The sequence below is a fragment of the Neodiprion fabricii genome, chromosome 5 (assembly GCF_021155785.1).
Source record: "Neodiprion fabricii isolate iyNeoFabr1 chromosome 5, iyNeoFabr1.1, whole genome shotgun sequence".
Classification (NCBI taxonomy): domain Eukaryota; kingdom Metazoa; phylum Arthropoda; class Insecta; order Hymenoptera; family Diprionidae; genus Neodiprion; species Neodiprion fabricii.
Genome location: NC_060243.1, coordinates 15,527,399 through 15,548,282, shown reverse-complemented (window position 1 = coordinate 15,548,282; position 20,884 = coordinate 15,527,399).

Genomic DNA, 20,884 nt, shown 5'->3' with positions numbered 1-20,884 from the left:
TTTCCATCCCTCAGCTTTCCTATCACCTTTTTAATCTCTTCCCTCTGCAGCTCCCATTCCCCATCCCCCTTCCTATTTACCGTCTCCCCGCCTTCTGTTACCTTGCTTTCTACCCCGCCTAATAATCCCATGAAATACTCCCTCCACTCCTGATCTCCTATTTCTTCATTCACCCTCTTCCACTTCTTTCTTTCCCTATTAACTATCTCCCATACCTTGCTTTCTGTCCTTGCTTCCACTGCTTCTTTTATGAATGCCTCATTTTTTTTCTTTTTTCTCTCCTCGCATAGCCTATTACATTCCCTTCTTTCCTTTCTATACGCGTCCCCTTCCCCTTCTCCCTTTCTCCATTTCCCTAGACTCTGCCTAACTTCCGCTTTTTTTCGCCTACATTCCTCATCCCACTATCCCTTTTTCGCTTTCCTCCCCCTCCCTCCTACATCTAAGGCTCGTCTAAACTCCCTTATTCTTTTCTCTATCTCTTTGCCTACATCCGCTTCTCCTATCCCCTCCCATTTGACTTCTGTTCTAAACCTCATCCTACCCTCCTCTGTCCAGTCTCCTCTACTAGTTCCCCCTACTGTTTTTTCCTTCCTTGTCCTAGTCACTGCCCCCCTCATCGACACTATTACCGGGTGATGATCCGAGTCAACCCTATCCCCAATCTCTATCCTTTTGACCGTATCCCTTACCTCGATGTCTCCTATAGCGTAGTCTATCACCGTCACTCCCGCCCCTCCTACATACGTAAATTCTCCCTCCTCATCCCCCTCTATGTTCCCGTTCATTATTGCCCATCCTGTCTCTTCTAAAAATTGCACCAGCTGCCTACCTTCCGAGATTATTTTTCTGTCCTTTGATTTCCTACTCCTACTCTCCTCCTCTCCTTCTCCCCAGCATCCTCCCCCCTCCTGCCCTGTCCTGGCATTAAAATCACCCCTCCCCCCACTAGCACTTCTGCACCCCCCTCTATCTCTTCTGCCCGTTCCTTCAATTCCCTTATCTTCTCTTTTAGATCCCCATTTACGTATATTCCTACTACTACCCATTTTTCCCCCCCTACACTTATTTTCCTTGTTATCATGCCCTCTTTTACCTCTTCCCTCCCTCCCGCCCCACTTACTATCTCTCTTCTTACCCCTGACAGCATTCCGCCTATTGCTCTTCCCTTCCTATTTTTTCGAACCGCATACTGCACTTCCCATTTTTACCCTACTGGCAACTTATTTCTAATCCTTTCCCACCCCTTCTTTTCTATCCATGTCTCCATTAGAAATATTACATCCCACTCCCCTAGCCCCCTCCAGAAATCTTCATCCTTTCTCGCGAGCCCCGCCACATTCCAAAAAGCTACTTTCCACCCCTCCCTTTCCGTCTCGCCTACTCCCCTCTCTCTCCTCTTTATCTCCCTCCCCACCTGCCTCTGTCCCCCCCCCCACTACCCATTCCCCCGACTGCCTTTCCCTACGTACCCTTCCCTGTGCTTCTATACTTCCCTCTTGTCTTTCCTCGCTTGCTGACCTTTTCCTATCGCTTTCCCCTACTTTTCCCCTCCCCTCCCTTTGCCCCCCTTCCCTCGCTCTCCCTGTACCGTCCCTAAGCACCTCTCCTATCTCATCCCACTTCCACATTTTCCCTTCTATCCAGATCTTTGCATACCCTATTCTTACACTGTTTCCCCTTCTCTCCTCAATAGCTGCTATCTCCCTCAACTTCCATTTCATTCTCCTCTCTGCCCAGGTGAGATCCTCGTCTATTCTCTCCTCCCTCCCTTTGAGGAGGCTATTTCTTCCCATTACCTGCCTCTTTTGCTCCCTATTTCCTAGTCTTGCTATCCATATCCCCTTTTCTCCCTCCTTTTTCGCGCCTACCTCCCACATATCCTTTACCTTGACCTCTACCCCTATCAGCTGCAAAATCTTTTTCAACCCTTCCTTTTTTCTTCCCTTCTCTAGTCTCGCTCCTCTCACTACTATATTTTCCCTTCTTTCTACCCTTTTTTTTCTCTCTATGGCCCACTTCATCTCTTTTAACCTATCTATTGTTACCTGCACCACTTCCGCATTCCCCTGTCCCTGCCTCTCCCCCCCGCCTTCTGCACTCTTCTTTTCTAATTCTATCAGCCTCTCCTTTACCCTTTCTATGTCCCCCCCTCTCCGCTCTTCTACCTCTTCTAGTCTTTTACCTAGATCCCTTATCATTTCCTTCATCTCCCCCTCTCTACTTCCCACTGCTCTTCCCTTCTAGTCATTTCGCCTTTAATTTTTTCCATTTCTTCCCTGATCCCCGTTCCCTGCCCTTTGACCTCCTCTAGACCTATCTTTAGCTCTTCCCTAATCAACCTTAGCATATCCTGTATACCCTCTCCCTCTGCCTTCCCTTCCTCACCTGTCTTACCCTCCGGCGACCGGTGAACTTTCCTGCTTTTCCCAAATACTCTTTCTCTTTCCTGTATCTCGTCTACATCCTCCTCCCCTTTTTCCCCTTCCTCCTCCCGCTTTCTCTTCCATAAGTCTAGTACCGTCGTCGTCGATCCCAGGCTATGCCTCCTATCCCTCCCTAACGCTGCTACTGCCCCCGGCCTAGTTTTCTTTTTCTCCTCCTCTTCCCTGTTCGCCCCTTCTTTTTGGCCACCCGCGTTACTCATATTCTTTCTCTCCGTCACCGCTTCCTACCTCATCTATCTGCCGCCTACCTGTCTCTACTCTATCCCCCTTCTTACTCCCTAGATGTCACCGCCTATTCTTATCTTATCCTGATCGTTGCCGTCCGCCGGCTCTTTCTGCCTAACCTCAAAACTCTCCCCCTTTTTTCTTTTTCAACTGCCCTTCCCTTCTATTCCTGCCGCCCTATTCCCTTCACCCGACCTCCCGTCTATGTCTTCCCCGCTCCTTCTCTGCCCTATTTCCTTTTCTCCTCACCTTTGCTATCCTGCTAAATTCTCGCCTTTTCACTCACACTCTTTCGCATACCTGCCACCCACATCCAAAACGGAAACGGAAGTCCGAAGTCAGCAATATAAAAAGTACAAATTCATAAATTTTATAGAAAGAACTGTTTTGATACAATAAAAATAACATAAATCTAATCACAGCGCTGAGAACATTTTTGAACACTAATGCAATTCGTAATGAATAAAATTAAAAAAAAAAAAAATGATGTTCGTCATGTAAGTAAAAATATACAAATTAGTGATACTTATTACACTAGTTAAAATTAGTTTGATAATTTTCGAAGCTTATCGATGAGGTTGGACATACAGCTAGTAGTTTTGCGAAGCTCAGTTTACACTTACGTGATCAGTTAAACTTAGATTGATATATCACGCCCTCAAACAAATTGGATGCTGCGATAAAATTATCTTAGAATAACAATGATTTTGTTGCAAAATAATTCGCCGTATGTCGAATTTACCGATGTCTACTGAAAGTAGTGCAATCCCCCAAAATCTACTGTGCAAAAACCTCGCACCGAATACGTAAAAGTGGAAACTACCAACAAAAATTCACTTTGCAACTTAGAAACCAACAAAATGACAACGTGTATTGAAATAAGTAGCAGCAGCAGTACCCTTTCGACAAAAAAAAATAGTGAAATCGAAATCCTTACTAAGAATACGAAATCAACGCTGAAAATACAGAATTAGGGACGGAATGAAGAATTCGGAGTTAGTGATACTTGACGGGCCTTTTTAGAAAAATAACTTGAAAGTTTTAACAGTATTGTTTCTTATATACACCAGACCATGACTATTTCTACCTATACATCATGTTTGTGCAACTACACGTAAACTACCTCTATAACACGGCATTCAATTTACCGTTTTACAGCCCATTAGTTCAACCGATGTATGCAAGCATTCGCACATATTTCTGAGAAACACATAGGCAAATGTTTCGGTGATTTTTTGAGCTGGGTTTTAGAAAATTAAATAGTATTCTTCGAACTTGTGGTACAGAAAGCATTGGTGTGGATCGAATATGCCAAACGAAACAGGTATTTGGCCAACCAGGTGAAAAACTCGCGGAAATGGCGAGATACAGTCGCTTTATCAAATATATTTTCTTAGAGGTTCGATGGTAGCGAACTTCTATATCTGCCAAAGGCGCATCTAATCAACTAGGGCGTACCAATCAACGTGCACCGTGGTTCATCCTTCATTCGCTCAGAAGGTCCGCTAAATAAATCTAATCCCGAATTCTTCATTTCGTCCTTAATTCTATATTTTCAGTGCTGATTTCTTATTTTTGCGAAGTAGTTATGTACTTGGCAGTAAGGGTATTGTTGCTAGTACTTATTTGAGGGGACCCGCAAGTGAAATTCTAGCCCTACGATACATATACCGAGAGAATATCTTGAAAGTTTGCACTCGGTCACTGCCGACTCAACACCACTCAAGTTTTTCGCCTGTTTCTCGCAGGCTGGCCATCCCATCTTTAATTTTAAACTGTCAAAGGCCGTAAAATGATTGCATCGACAACGACGACGATAATGTATTGACAAGGAATGCCCCATACGTGAAATGAAAACATAATCATCGTCGTCGTCGATGCAATTATTTGACGACCTTTGACAGTTGAAAATTAAAGATGGGATGGTCAGCCTGCGAGAAACAGACGAAAAACTTGAGTAGTGTCGAGTCGGCGGTGACCGAGTGCAAACTTTCAAGATATTCTCTCGCTATGCTACAAAGCCGCTGATTTTTATTTGTACATGATTTTGGATAAGAAATGATGTCCTGTGCCCAAAGATAATTCCGTCAAAATATTCGCTGTTTCCGAAATTGATATTTTCGAATGAAGAAGTATGTCGCAAAATCCATGGGTAAAGTTGTTCGAAATAGTCAACAGGACATGTTAAAAAATCGGCGAATCTTGATATCAAGTATTGAAGGAAGAGATCTATTTTTAAGTAAGTAAAAACCACTATAAGCCCGTTTTTCGTACTAGCAACCTCAATTTCATGTTTTATGACTTCTACTGTCATGACATGTAGATCTAGAAGTATCGGAAGTAGTAGGAGTACGACGGAAAAGTAAAAAAAAATTTTTAATTTATATGTTTATACAAACCTCATTACAAGAAATGTTGTTTGACTTTCCCGTCTCACTCCTACTTTTTACTACTTTCGCTACTTCAAGATCTATATCTCACGACAGTAGATCTAATAGAACACATTGATGAGCTTACTTGTACGGAAATAGTGTTTTTCGATACTAGTGCGCGAAGGTGGCAATGACCGGACAAGCGTGAAGGCGCAGCATGAGCCCGTAGACGAATTGAAGGGCGAGTGTGACGCATTCACGCGAGATAGGCATTGTCAACTTTCGCACGTGTATCGAACTCTATTTTTTGCTACACATGTAATGGAAAGTCCATTTTTATGCACCATTTACAAAGAGTGACAAACTATTCCGTCGGTGGCGCTAGTGCAGCTGTTTGCGAAATGCGCAACTGTGGATAAAAGCGCGACCGTGTTTTTCGCACACCGCTAGCAATGTGCGAAGGTTTATCTTATACCGCCGGCAATGTGCAAAGGTTTTTTTCTCACACCCCTAGCAATGCGCGAAAGTTTTTCCCGCACATGTGTATAAAAGACTACTTTCGGTGCTTGTAAATGGTGCATAAAAATGAACTTTCTATGCAGGTGTTGCAAAAACGGCCTTTTAGTGGTTTTTATTTACTTAAAAACATATCTCCTTCGTCAACGCTTGATATCAAGATTCGCCGATTCTTTCACATGTCTTGTTGACTATTTCGAACTACTTCACGCATGGAGTTTGCGACGCTCTTCTTCGTTCAAAAATATCGATTTCGAAAATAGCGAAGATATTGACGGAATTATTTTGCGACGTGGGACGTCATTTCTTATCCAAAACCATGTACAATGAAAAATTAGCGGCATTGCAGCATATATGTACTGTATACATTGCATATACAGCATATATACTGCATATATGTTTTTGTTGGTAGTTTCCACTTTACTTGTACTTAGCGCAAGGTTTTCTCACCAAAGGTGCTTCTGGGGAATTAATGTGTACAAAAAAACAATTGAAAATTATCAACCATACTTAGCCAGCTATATTGCATTTGGATGCGACAGGTGCTAATGTGTGAACACCGAACGGTGGTGCTACATACTGTGATGTCAATCTTCAAATAATTTTCGAAGCACAATCCGTTGTTCACTTACGTGCATTATTTTTTATGGACGTGAATCCTTCACGAATGGACAAATACTTTTGTATTACGTATCCTCGCACGTGTCTTGCATCGCTATCTTGTAATTATAAAATATAAATGTAAGTCAAATTCAATTATCTATATGTCTAAATAACTAGTTTTATCCACATGTGAACAGTGTTGTCTGACAATAAGTCTCAATGTTACCTTATGTTTCAATTTAGTAATAAATCCTAAGAAGTTGCGTAGCAATTAATACATTCATTACGTATAGAACATTTCTGAAATCTATATCTCAAAGTGTGAAATGTAAACATGACGTCTACGAAATGTTAATTAATCAAATTTCGTTTTTTTCGACTTCATTTACACGTGAAGAAATTCATATTTATTAGAATAGAACACGTGCCAACTAAGAATTGACCAAACTTCCTTCAAACATGAACAATAAATCATTTAGTAACGAAAAAATAAATAATATATTCTTCTCTTATAAGAACGATTTTTTGTGAAAAAATCATTGTTCAAAATATATCGTAATAAACCAACATCAAGATATGTGCAAAAATTTATCTGACTATCTCATATCTGGAGATACATGATGTCAATTACCTTACAGTACTTAGAGATTTCGTGGGGATGCTGTCCAAGTGAGCGGTTAATATCTTGAAAATCCTGTTCAAACGGTCAACGAATCTTTCGAGTGGAACGGGCGTATTATTCTGCATGTATACTATGTAACGTGGCATTTTGAGTGCACGTTATCAGCAGCTCGCTGAAGAGTTCCTAGAGCGAACACAAAAGTAACGGTTTCGCGAAAGCAATTACGTTAGATTACAAAACGAGCGGTAGAACGGGAGTCGCGCACCCGAAATTCTGTGAGGGGACAAATTACGCGACTCCGAATGAGATTTATTTCCAACTTTTTGTTTTCCGAGTTTCGAAGGCATCAAGCAAGGAGTCTGTGACGATTTCGAAGAAAGGATGTCAAGGATACGGAGGGGGAGCCAATGCATATCCCCGCAGCTAGGGAGTCTAATCATTGCGAAATTGGACAGCTCGACTCGCGACGAGAGACCACCTCACGTCCCTTTGGAACAGAATCGCCGAGGACTTACGCAAACGACGAATTTACGATCTATCAATAAGCTCTGCGTCGAAACGTTCTGTCTGGTGCGCATCAAATTGCGCAATAGGCAAAATTGATTTTACAATAGATTGTTGCGAATTGTACGCGTGACGTCACGTATGAGGTGGCGCAAAAAGAACCGCGTTGAGGCAGATCAATAGATTTGAAATTACTCTAGTTCTGGCATTTGTTACGACAAGTGAACACTTGTCAACACACAATCTATCAACATAGATTTGAGTTGTCCTTTTCTTGAGAGTCGGACAATTTGAGGTTAAGATGTCGCCGAATTATCGCTTCATGAAATTGGGGTCCTTCGTTTGGTGGTTGTGAGACGATAAGCGTTGTTTTATTCCTCGCGATAAAATTTCGAAAGAAAATTAATCACGACTTACCGACGTAACGGATAGTCAATTTTGAATTACGATTACGAGCATTGCTCGAGATTCGTTTGCCGTTCTCGTTGCTTGATATCTGTAGCCTAAGTTGCACGTTTCCAATTCGAGTTAATTTGTTATTTTCAGAAAATTACAGTTAGAATCACGATCTTACAAAATTTTCAAAAAAAATCCCAATATAAAGTCATATGACATTTGCAAATAAGGTATATGAAATAACCGCTCATACCCTTGTATAGATAAATTTCTACTCGCACATCAATTTTCATATACTACTGCAAAGTTATAAATACACACGATAGTGGAAATCAAAACCCGCCGAGAAATTTCCCAATCATGCATTGTAATGATACAGTTTTAACTGAAAGTTACAATATTTGTATATTAACCTATTCTTAACAAACAGAGCATTCAAAATACAATGCAGTTTGGAATATTAACCGCAGCCGAATTAAAAATACGACGCATGTCACATGGAATATAATGATACAGGACATTCAATAGTATATCCGAGTTAAAAACTCGTTTAAGAGTTTTCCGAACACGCAATGTAATAATATTAATAGCCATACAATATTCGCCTGTGGTAGGAACATGCATTGACTTGATGCGCAGTGTTGTAGAAAATTTTGAGCCCTAATAAATTGTTTGTTAATTCGGACAAGTTGCACACAGTTGTTTTGAGTCCGGAGAATTAGTTAGTTAGTTTCTCGTTTTAGAACGCTAGTTAATAAGAATTTTGCAGTTTATAGTGATTATCGCCTTTGATTATAATAATTAGGATTAGGATTTGTTTTGTGAGCAATTACGCTCAGTAGGCTAGACTAGATTAACCCATTAACGCCCGAAATGACATTTTTCATATAGTCATGTTTGACCAACTACCAACAACGCTAGGACAATGGGATTTTAATAAAAATTGGTACCCGACTATTTTCAAGGGTGCTCTTTCATAATATCGGGGCTAGAAGCCATGAAAATTAGATTTTCTATGGAAAATTTGCAATTAAAAAAAAAAACCAACGAAATTTCGGTGTAGTTTTTTTGAAAAACTATTTATATCGAACCTTTATAATACTCAAATCAGACTCTTTTCTGCAAAAATCGTGGAATTTTTATTTGTACTTTAAAAGCCTATTGGTTAGGAATTTTTTTTTATCACTTACTTGCGAAATAGGGGCTCGAAAAGGGTGAAATTTTACGTAAAAATCAAATAATGGTTTCTTGCTTAATTTCTCGAGCTAATTGTTATATCTTGGGTTCAACTTTGGCTATCACCTTGATTCAGTGTTTGAATTTCGAAAATTATGGAAATTTTGAAAATTAAAAATGGCGTCTGAAATCATTAAAAAAACGTTATTTGGCGCAAAAACTTTGTCCCTAGGGTTTTCGGGGTCGCTGATTACGAATCTAAGGTCAGTTTTGAAAAAATACAAAATAGTGGATTCAATATGGCGGACCAAAAATCAAAATTACACGATCCTGCGCCAAAAAATTGCTCTCAGGGGTTTTTGGGGCCTCTAATTACAAATATGAGTTTAGGTATAGGAAACTCATAAGAGTTGATGAATTATGGCGGACAAAAAATAGACATTAGATAATTCTGCACAAAAACTTGCTCTTTAGGGTTTGCGGATCTCTGATTCTAATTACACATCTGAAGTCAGTTTTCAGAAATTTGAAATTGTGGATATATTATTATTGGTATTGATATATATGGGTATGAATTTTTTTTCAATTATTTGCACTTTACATAATATATTCGGTACATAATCACATATTTTCGTCACATGGTTTTGGGCAGAATCATGTAATTTTGATTTTTTGTCAGCCATATTGAATCCGCCATTTTGTATTTTTTCAAAACTGACCTCAGATTCGTAATCAGCGACTCTAAAAACCCTAGGGACAAAGTTTTTGCGCCAAATAACGTTTTTTCAATGATTTCATCCGCCATCTTGAATCCGCCAATTTTAATTTTCAAAATTCAAACACTGAATCAAGGTTATATCCAAAGTTGAACCCAAGATATAACAATTAGCTCGAGAAATCAAGCAAGAAACCATTATTTGATTGTTACGTAAAATTTCACCCTTTTCGCGCCGCTATGTTGCAAACAATTGATAAAAAAAAAAATTCCTAACCAATAGGTTTTTGAAGTACAGATAAAAATTTCATGATTTTTGCAGAAAAAGTCTGATTTGAGTAGTATAAAGGTTCTGTTACGTCCTCCAGACTTCATATTTGTAATGAATTTTAGTTTATTGATCATAAGTCAAATATAAAAGAAAGGGAAATAAATAAACAATTACGGGAAATAGTTGTTGATATCATAGAGTAAATTATGCATGTATTTGGGTCAGTTTGGTTTAAAAATCAACGGTAATTTGATGGTACAAAATCCCTAATTTCTAGTCCCTGCACGTCGCAACCCAACAAACTTGGTTTGATAGTTTAAAATAAATATAAGTGGACGGCACAGGTGTATAAGTTAAAAGGTATATGAGACAATAGTCGAGTAAGAATAAAACAAAATAGTAACAATAACATTAAAACGGACGGTAAAAGTGTATATAGATAAAATCGAGCGGAACAATTATTCGAAATATTTGAAGGGAGAGTGTGTGATGTGTCGTATCTATAATTTGAGAATGGTGTGACTTTCTTTCTTGTTTCCGTTCGTCGTTACTTATTGAATTCGTTACCTGATCAGGATTTGAGCTAATTTCACACTTTATGATTTCTTGACACCTCCATACGCAACTCTCTCCTTCTAAAGTCGTAGGCCTACTAATTTGCCGATCCGCTGATCCGCTGATCCGCTGACCCGTCCGAACTTTGGTTCTTACTTTCGTCGATCAAAATATGTACATCGTCACATATTCCTTTCCCACACTCTTAGTTGTAGCGAGGGGCTGCTCACTTAGGAAATCATTGAACCATTTTATAAAAAATCGGATAGGCAATCGCTAAAAATCGCTGGAAATACTGCGAGTCGCACGATTCCTCATTTTCTCATGATTTTTCCAAATATACAGGAAATCGTACGGAATCGCCAAGAAATCACGAAATTTTCGGAATCGCTGGGAATCGCTAATCCCCTGTCCATGCAAACAAGCCTTTGTCCAACGTTTTTGCATAAATATATGTATTCTACGAGCAAGCCTTTGTCCAACGTTTATGTATAAATATGTCGGAGAAAAATAAAGAGGATACATCATCAAGTGAATTCGAAACTTGAACTTTGAATGAGTCCGCCGTATCAAGCGTCAAGCGTTATTCAACATGCTTTGAATATAGAACAAACAAATGGTTTGTTTATAACAACGCTTGGATGAAATCGACAGTCGCGGAAAAGCAAGCGAATTGACCCGACGTGTTGGGATCATCGCGCTTTTTACAATGAGCAATCGACGAAATGCAAATCCTACATCCTCTCCGCCTTTCCGAGGCTTCACCCCGACAAATATATGTATTCTGGCGAAAAAACTAAAAACGTGATCAAACACGCATCTTGCACGCTTCAATCGTGTCTCAGAGATTTCACTCGTACCGCACCAGTTAACGTTTGCTCGTGACAGTGATCTCTTCGAGGCTCTCGTGGTGTAATAAGCATATCTTCGCATATCTTTTTATAATAAATAACCGATAAATACCTCTTCATTCTAATAATCCGTATTGAGTGAATATTAATGGTAAGTACCAAAATATTTCTACTTTGTTGTCGAATTTAATATTTAATACAAAATAAATTCAAGAAAAAGACGTTGACCTTCACTGTTGTTTTTGTATCGAAATACCATAATAGATTGTGTGTGTGTTTTTTTATTAATTATGGAAATTGAATAACATTCCGACAGATTTTTTGTCGTGGACAATTTAAAGATTAAGGATTAAGAGTTGTGTTTTGTCGGATTGATTTTAAGTTTCGCTTATATAGAAGGAAAGACGTTAAAAAGCCACGAGTACTCCAGGTCTTATGTAAATTTATCAAACAATACCAAAGAAATTGGAGTGCTGTGCGAATGGTATGATTTAACGTTAGAAAAAGTCTTAGTTCCTGCCGATGGATGTCCACGGTTATATAAATATTAAAGTGCCGCTGACCTGGCATGTCCTATATACCAAGAGAATATCTTGAATGTTAACACTCGGTCACCGCCGACTCGGCACCACTCACGTTCTTCGCCTGTTTTTCGCAGGCTGGCCATCCGATTTTTAATTTCAAACTGCGAAAGGTCGAAAATCGAAAAAAGTCCTTAAAGCTTATCACATTAGGTGTGATCACCCATAAAAATTCAAATTATTATTCATGGACGATTTGACAGAGAATGCCCCATACATTAAATGAAAACATAATCGTCGTCGTCGTCGATGCAATCATTTTTCGGCTTTTCGCAGGTTAAAATTAAATATGGGAGGGCCAGCCTGCGAAAAACAGATGAAGAACGTGAGTGGTGCCGAGTCGGCGGTGACCGAGTGTTAACTTTCAAGATTATTCTCTTGGTATATTTCGTGACGTCAGAAGCGGGGAAATCGCCCGCACAAATCCTGATAAAACGGGGGTACGAATATGACTGGGAAAATTTTCAAAAGATAGCTTGAATAAAATTGTACGTCTGTATCTCAGTCACTACTATCGCAGATCACTGATAACGTCTAATAAAAATGATGATGAACTCAATAAAATCACGTCGCGTCAAACATGGCCGATCGGGCTAGCGACTTGTTGAATATTCACCGCTTGTACGATATCAGAATTTCTTTCACTTTTGCCAGGGAGATACCGACGTACAAAAACACACACGTAATCCGGGAAAACCTATAGCACCAGTCAGTTTTCTGTAAATATGGCACGATTTGTGCGGGCGATTTTCAGGTGACAGGAGCCCGTTCCGATGCACGAGAAATGTGTAATTTAGTTCAACGTTGAACCTCCAGATGCGCTGTAGTCGACCGAAGCGGTACCAGGTGGTAAAACGACATGGTAATACGCACACGTCCTATGTTTCTGTTAAAGCAACAATCTGCAGTGCCGACGAGAGCATAGGCTTTCAGGTGGAACTCACTCAGAATAACCGTTAGATTTTGAAATTCGTGCATATTATAAGGCATCGCTTGGAAATGGTAACATCAGTTTACAATCGCCGTAACTATTCGTAATCGCACGTAGCCCGACTGTACGTGAACGGGGCATTCCATGCGAAACCGACCAACCCGTGACCCCGACCAATTTTGATTCTATTGAAAATTTTATACTTTCTTGTACCTGCCAAAAGCAGTCTTTCTGAAATATTTTAGATGTTTGTCTCAACCCATCCAAACACCATAAATTTATCAAAATATCACACAATTTTTTTTTAAATGCTCATGGCTTTTCCAAAACCCGATATTAAAATAACATACTGTTTCTTTTCTCGTTTTGAGTCGTAGTTCCGCAAAGAAAATTATTCTTTTTGATTTTATTCAAGGGTTTTGGGGCATTCTACATCGAGTACGTACCACTTAAATCTGACTTTTTTCATCGATTTGATAGAAAATCATTAACAAAAACGAAAATACCTGTCCATTAATTCCTGTTCGTCGAAAAGGCAGATACAAATGGCGAATAATTTACATAGAATGCCCCATATACGCTCCGGATATCCTCATCTAATAGTAGCATCGATGTCCGCAAAATTTTCATACTTAAAGATTATTGACCGAAAGAATAGATGCGGCAGTCAAATAAATACCGAAATTGCAGGAAACACGCAAGTATAGGCGTGAGGGTTTAGGGTTGAGATGAAAAATTGTGCTCTTGAACAGACCATTATTTATTTATTTATAGCAAATATGGAGGGGGGGGGGGGCGGTTGATAATCGTCCGAGCCTGTTTTAAAGATTACCCTAATATATACGCGAAATTGTTTCTGAACCGGATGTGTTTAACAATACTAGAAATACATCCCGCAAAAAATCTATGTCACTGTACATACATACAATTACTGCATACAATGGTTCAAGATTCGTGGCAAATATTTTACAGGGCCGATCCTTGTTAAAACTCTGAGGAAGATTTCCTTGCCAATTTTTTCTGTTTTTAATTCTCAACAAATAAGGATTTCATACTAAAATTTGCTTCGTTTCATTTGTCAATTACGCCTAGTTCTGAATGATGCTACCAAATTTTTTTTTTCACATTAGACGAGTTACCTGCAAGTTACTTATTTGGTAGAAATCGTTATAAAATTACATACCGTGACTTCTCGTAGATGGTATACGCTACGGATACGCTAGTGAGTTTTGGGTTGGTTCCTGCATCGTATACGACCTACGAAAAGTCAGGGTATGTGTTACTGCTGTACATCAAAGTCCGTCACGGTCAATCATGCGCCCTACTGAAAATTGCTACGAAAAACCATAAAAAATCATTCGAAATTACAATTTTCTACGGATTCACTGCAATCCTATAAGATTTCACAGAAATTTGGAACTCTCGAAGGAATCAACTTCTTCGGATTCCAAGTACTATCCCTCCTTTTTTGAAATTCAATACCACTCGTTTATATTATAATGCTCCCTTTAGTTTATTGAATGTGAAAGAGTTACGCTATGGATCGTTCCGGCATTGACGGCGTAAGTCGAAAAAAACGTAAGTCGGGGTGCACGTTTTATACAACTGTATAATGTATATATATATATATATATATATATGTATAAATACTCACCAGAGATAATCATGTATGTACCTCATAGAAAACCTCTGAAGAAGAATGAGAAATACTCTTTATTTTCGAAATACAAAATGTTCGAGCACAGTCGTCTGACGACACAAAGATTTTTTTTTTCTCGCGCACATTCACTATCCGTAGACTGAGCGAATAATCGAATTCAATGTAATGTACGGACGGAAAATAAACATGTCCATTCAAGTTTGCGACAGGAAGAAGCGGAGTTGGGGGGGGGGGGGGGGAGGGCGACCGACGGCGTAACTTCATAAACACGTTTCAATTTTGTTTCAATCGTATTTTTCGAACATATTTCCAAATATCTACAAATGGTGAATGGTGATATTTATGAAATCATTTTGAAAATACTTCGTGGTGTGTAAAACTAATATTGCGTGATATGTTTTAATGTATATGGGACATTCGTTTACAACCGAACACCTTTGTGACCGACACAATTGTGATTTAGCTGAAATTATTTTTTGACGGGTTCTATATCGAAAAAATAGGGATACGTATTCCAGGATTTTTTATTTCACATATTTCGTAAAATAGAGGGGATCGAAAGTTTGATAATTTGGTATTTTTTGGCTTGGAAGACTCACTTTCAAAAATTCATAACGCCGGTTCAATTTGAGCTGGAAAGTTCGTTTTTTTCATCTCAAAGCTAATAAAACAAACTTTATCACAACAATTCTTTCATTAACGATTATTCCGAAGTTTATACTGTTATAAACAATTAATATGTTTCAATCGATTTTTAACAATAACCTCAACCTCGTAGCGAGTTCTTAGCACAACCATCGTATTCTACGTCAAATATTTTAACCATAACGTATTTTTAATTGATGGAGAAATTATTATTACTGGAGGAAAAGAATTTATCTAGCGCGGCACGTGACATCGGCGCGTGGGTTCCATTGCACGCCTCATAATCTTGCCTCGTATCGTTTTCCTCTGTAATATAGATGATTACTCTATATTTTTAATTGAATAATATTATTTATTAGCATATAAGACTTTATAAAAAATTTAACAAAAAAATAATAAAATAAAAAATATTATTGTGGCAAATAAAAAATTAATTTACCAAGATTTTAATACATTATTATTAGTTAATAAACACCTCGTTCTGCATTACGTCTCACAATATTTACATTCAATTTTGATATGTATAGTATTTTTCGTTTAAAATTTTGTACAACCGTTTTTTTTTTTTTTGACACAATTAGAGTTGCTTTGCTTCCAATTCTTTAGGAGAGGTTGGAATCATACAAATTTTCAAGAATAAATGTAAATATTGTACGACGTATTGCAGGATGAGGTACTTATTAACTAAAAATCATGTATTGAATTCTTAATAAATTGATTTTTTATTTAACACAATAATATTTTGTATTTGATTATTTTTTTGTTATATTTTTCATAAAGTCTTACTTGCTATTGAATATTATTATTCAATTGAGAATATACAGTAATCATTTATATTACAGAAGAAAACGATACGAGGCAAGATAACGAGGCGTGCAATGGAACCCGCGCGCCGATGTGATGTGCCGCGTTGGATAAATTAATTTTTTCCTACAGTAATAATAATTTCTCCATCAAATAGAAAGCGTTATTGATAGATAATTTGACGTAGAATACGATGGTCGTGCTGAGAACTCGCTACGAGGTGAAGGCAATTGCTAAAAATCGATTTAAACTATTAATTATTTGTAACAATATAAATTTCGGAATAATCGTAAATGAAACAATTGTTGCATTAAAATTCATTAGCTTTGGGTTGAAAAACGAACTTTTCAGCTCAAACAAAACCGGCGTTATGAATTTTTGAAAATTAGTTCTCTATGCCAGAAAACACCAAATTATCAAATTTTCGATCCCCTCTATGTTACGAAATATGTAAAATAAAAAAATCCTCGAATACGTATCCCTATTTTTTCGATATAGAACCCGTGAAAAAATTTTAAGCTACATCAAAATTGTGTCGGTCGATTTTTATCTAAATCTGTCCGATTCGTCAAAGAATGTCCCATATTCAAGGGTGTTTCACGGTACAATAAATTGAATTTGCTATATTCACCGTAAAACTATCAAAATAATCAGTTCGGTCGTGATGCAATCACTACACGCATGACGTCATCATTTGCATGCAAAATTCGAGTCAATCCTGTTGGTATGGTTACCGACTCAGATTCAGGCCTTTTACCAACCGCGTTTTGTCTAATATTGTGTTGCGCTACTCCCCGGTGGAGAGTACCACCTTCGAATAGTTTGGAACCGAGGAAACTTACGCAGAGGGCGCTTTGATCGATTACAACTTTTAGATCCAGGTCAGCGGCACCTTAAGCAATATCACCTGACTATGTCATCTCCTATTATAAATGAAAAAAGTTTAAGTGTTCATGACAATATTTTTAAGAAAATAAAAAAATTCTTCTAATATCTCAAATAATCTATGTTATTGAATGAGTATCCACGTATCCTGAACCATATATCAATTAATTTCTATCTATAATAATTATTCAATATTAAAATTTATTTCTTATTTTCAATCTAGAGATCGGTGATTCTTGAAGTTTAGGTATCATTCGTAATGTTAGAAGTCAGGAAAAATCATATGAAATCGCGAGTAATCTCATCGATTCAGGCGTTACGAAAATCGCAATCGAAATCTCAAGAAATCGATTCCTTTCGGAAATCGATGAACCACGGAATAAGCGAGTGAGCAGCCCCTCGCTCTGTAGTCTGCCCTTATCGTCCGCGAGTCAGCAGATTCTTCTCTAACTCGCGGCTAGCTTGCCTTCTACATCCCGCTAAACTCTGCATATCCATCCTAGCGCTCAAGCAAGACACCTATCCTTCTAAACCAAAACCACACCTTTTTCCCTCGACCGACTCTTTTGCATTAACTACTTGATAATAATAAACAATCATATACTTCAAATCGTTTACCTTCCCTTAAAACCGATCGCTTCCTATTCCATTCACTTCCTGCATTGGGAGTAGTAGCGTGCGAGTGCATAGTCGACGTGAACAGATCCTATAATAGCCAAATAACACCTTGGCTGGGCGTGGAGTAAGCTCCGATTACCGCTCATCGGAGCCTACGCATTCTACCCCGTAACAGTTCGATATAAATAGTTTTTCAAAAAAACTACACCAAAATTTCGCTGTTTTTTTTTCAATTGCAAATTTTCCATAGAAAATCTAATTTTCATGGCTTCTAACCACGATATTCTGAAAGAGCACCTTTGAAAATAGTCGGGTACCAATTTTTATTAAAATCCCATTGTCCTAGCGTTGTTGGCAATCGGTCAAACATGACTATATGAAAAGTGTCATTTCGGGCGTTAATGGGTTAAGTGCCATGTTTTTGTTATTTCGATTCTGATAGTTCGCGAAAGGTGAGATGATTTTTGTTTGATTTCTTTTGGAATTGCTGTGGCATTATGAAAACTTTTTGTTTTATTATTTTTGTCTTCTGTATCGCTGATCTTTACAGAATATATTGTAGGGATTGTGTTAGGCGGGGTTACACACACACCAACGACGAATACCTAGTTATGTATAAATATTATATATTGTGACGTGGTATTTCGTACCCCGTCACTTTATTTAATTATCGCATTCCCCTAGGTACAAATATCGCTAAAAATAACGAAAGCACGTCTGAGGCCAATACTCCAAAAATGAACGACTAATTATCTTTAAGTTGATTTCCCTTTACTAAGCTAATTGTATGCTATTTTCTAATTCTGTAATGCTCTTCGAGAACCATCCGCGAGACCTTCACGTCAAGATACCAGGACACTACCTGACAGGGGTCACGTACCAGCTCAACATCAACACCACCGACTACAGACGAACGAATACCGCTGAAACCACTCCCGATGGATGCCTATCTAGTTGTCGAAAGGGGTCGTGCGTGATGCACAACAGCACCTCCAACTACTTGAGACTTATCGGCCAGGAGCCGAACCACGAACGAATGCTTCTACCGCTCGGATGCATCGTCAGGCGGCGTACAGGGCTGTGCGTCAAAAACACAATGAAGCCTCCCGTCGACGATACTTATCAGCCTGGAGCTGAACCGACCCTAATATCTACTAAGTCGTTGACTATACAATAGAAGACGGTTTTCTCTTAACGAACCGTCTTATCGAACGACTGCGGCGTGGAATAGGCTAATGATATGCTGACCACGTGGATCTGGTGGATCTAGTGTGGGGATCCGGGTTGAGGGCCATCACCACCAGATCGTTCCGGCATGAGGGCTTCCATGAGCGAGGGCCGGGATGCAGCGCCGACGAAATAGCTACAACGGGGAGTACCAGTGAAGCAAGGAGTGAGTTACAGTCGGTCGCAAGTCCAGGAGACCGGTGACGTAACATTGCCGCACACCTCAATATCGCAATACCTGAGCAGTACGACCCCCACCCCCTTCTCACCAACGATACCGCATAGCTGCAGGAAAACATCTCTAACCACCTTCCGACGTCCTGATACCTCGATACCCGTCGTCGAGGGAAAAGAACATCAAACGGCGAGGGATTATCGCCGCCTATCCTTGGACCAGGCCACGAGACCAGCTGGTCCAATTAAGATACCGCAAATTTTGGGAAGAATCACGTGACACCAGCTCGATGAAAATCAGGATCATCGCTCATCTCATTACTCTACGTTCAGTTGTCAATTAAGAAAGACGTGTTCTCGATATCTGTAATAGAGTTTCTTGCTATCATTGTAGTTAGTTTCTCGCTAGTGTACCGCATTCTGTAGTATCTACTATATCTTCTTTTACGTAAGTGAGGTTCCTTTTCTATTTTGTGAAGCCACGAGATTACTTGCAATATATCGTACCTTTACCTTCATCTCTTTCTCTCTTTACCTTGCAGTTGGTCTGCTTGAGCCAATTGGGCTCGTATCTTTTCTCTTTACCTTGCAGTTGGTCTGCTTGAGCCACCTGGGCTCGTACCTTATTATCTCTTATCTTGTCCCTTTCTCTGTCTTATTGCAAGTAACTTCGCGACTGGTTGATTATTACTTACGCATTGTAGTGACTATCGCTTTATCTTATTATCTTTCTCTTTTAGAATATTTGAATGTCTAATATCGCTGTCTAGCAGCGCGTTCCGTTAAAGGATCAATTTTTATCTTAGCTATTGAGCATTACTATTTTGTTATATTTTCTCTGATTAGTTTCTATCTGTCTCTTTATCTATTATCGTTGATTATCGCATCTTAGTGAGAGTACCGCGGAAGCGATCTTATATCGCTGCGCGGTCCCGTTCGTCGTTTATTTGACATTGGAGTATTGTGCCGTATCGCATAACATCTTTTTCACTATTTTCTTCGCTAATATCGCTGATCGTAGTTGTCCGTAGTCTATTGGGTTTGCCGTACGTTGCATATCAATTACCTTGAATATTGTTTGCCTTATCTTGAATTACCTTTTATCGTACCGATTATTATCTTTCTTTCTCTCGCACTTACCGCAAACCAGAGACTACGTATTATCTTTTATTCTCTATATTTTATGATAATTTTCTATTTGACCTATCGCTTGAATTTACCTTGTAGTGCATAATTCCTTGTCTGCCTATTTCTGATTATTCTGGTAATGTGATAACTATTTCAATTGTTGTATTTCGCATGTGTTATAATCGCTTCTCTGATTTTATGATTTATTTGCTTACCGCTTAATTTAAGTACAGTATATCTTTTTCTGTTCTGTCTATCTATCGTAAAACCGTGTTAATCATTACCTTTTAGTATCGCGAGCTTGCGCATATTTCCCGCTTATTCGGAAAACGTTCCGTTAATTGTTAACTCTCTCGCTTAACCTTTCTCTGGCTGTAACTATTGTTAATTATCGCATATATCATACTTGTATCGCAAACTCTTCAGCTACTTGCTTGTCAGTAAACTTATCGCTTCTTGTTTAATATATTTGATATTATCCCTGCTTCACCTGTTTCTTATTTTATCTATTGGATTCGACTCCGCCCCTCTACCATTATCTTGTCTCTCTGAGCGAACTGTGCAAAACCGTCGTAGAACCTGACCTTACCTTTATCTATTACCTTTATCTTTATCGTTGTCTTTTTCTCTAATTATCTATTTTTGACGCATGTGCGTCTGGCGCCCAACAATTGTATCTTTCTCCCTTAGTATCTCTCTCTATCTAATTATTTAGGTTAGCGACTGCGCCGTAGGGTAACCAATTATCGTTATATCGTTCTTACCCTCAAGTATATAAAAATATCTGGTTACAATATTTATTCAATGTCTTAAAACTATTACAGCCCAATGATCACTATTTGTCTGAACTTTGACCACGTGCTACAGCTGTAGCCTTTGTTTTGCTAATGGCGTCGATGAAATCAGTTTTCACGGCCAACGTCTGTTTCCGCGGACTCCGCTGCTGCTGGTTGTCGCCACCGCCTTGAGCACTGACGT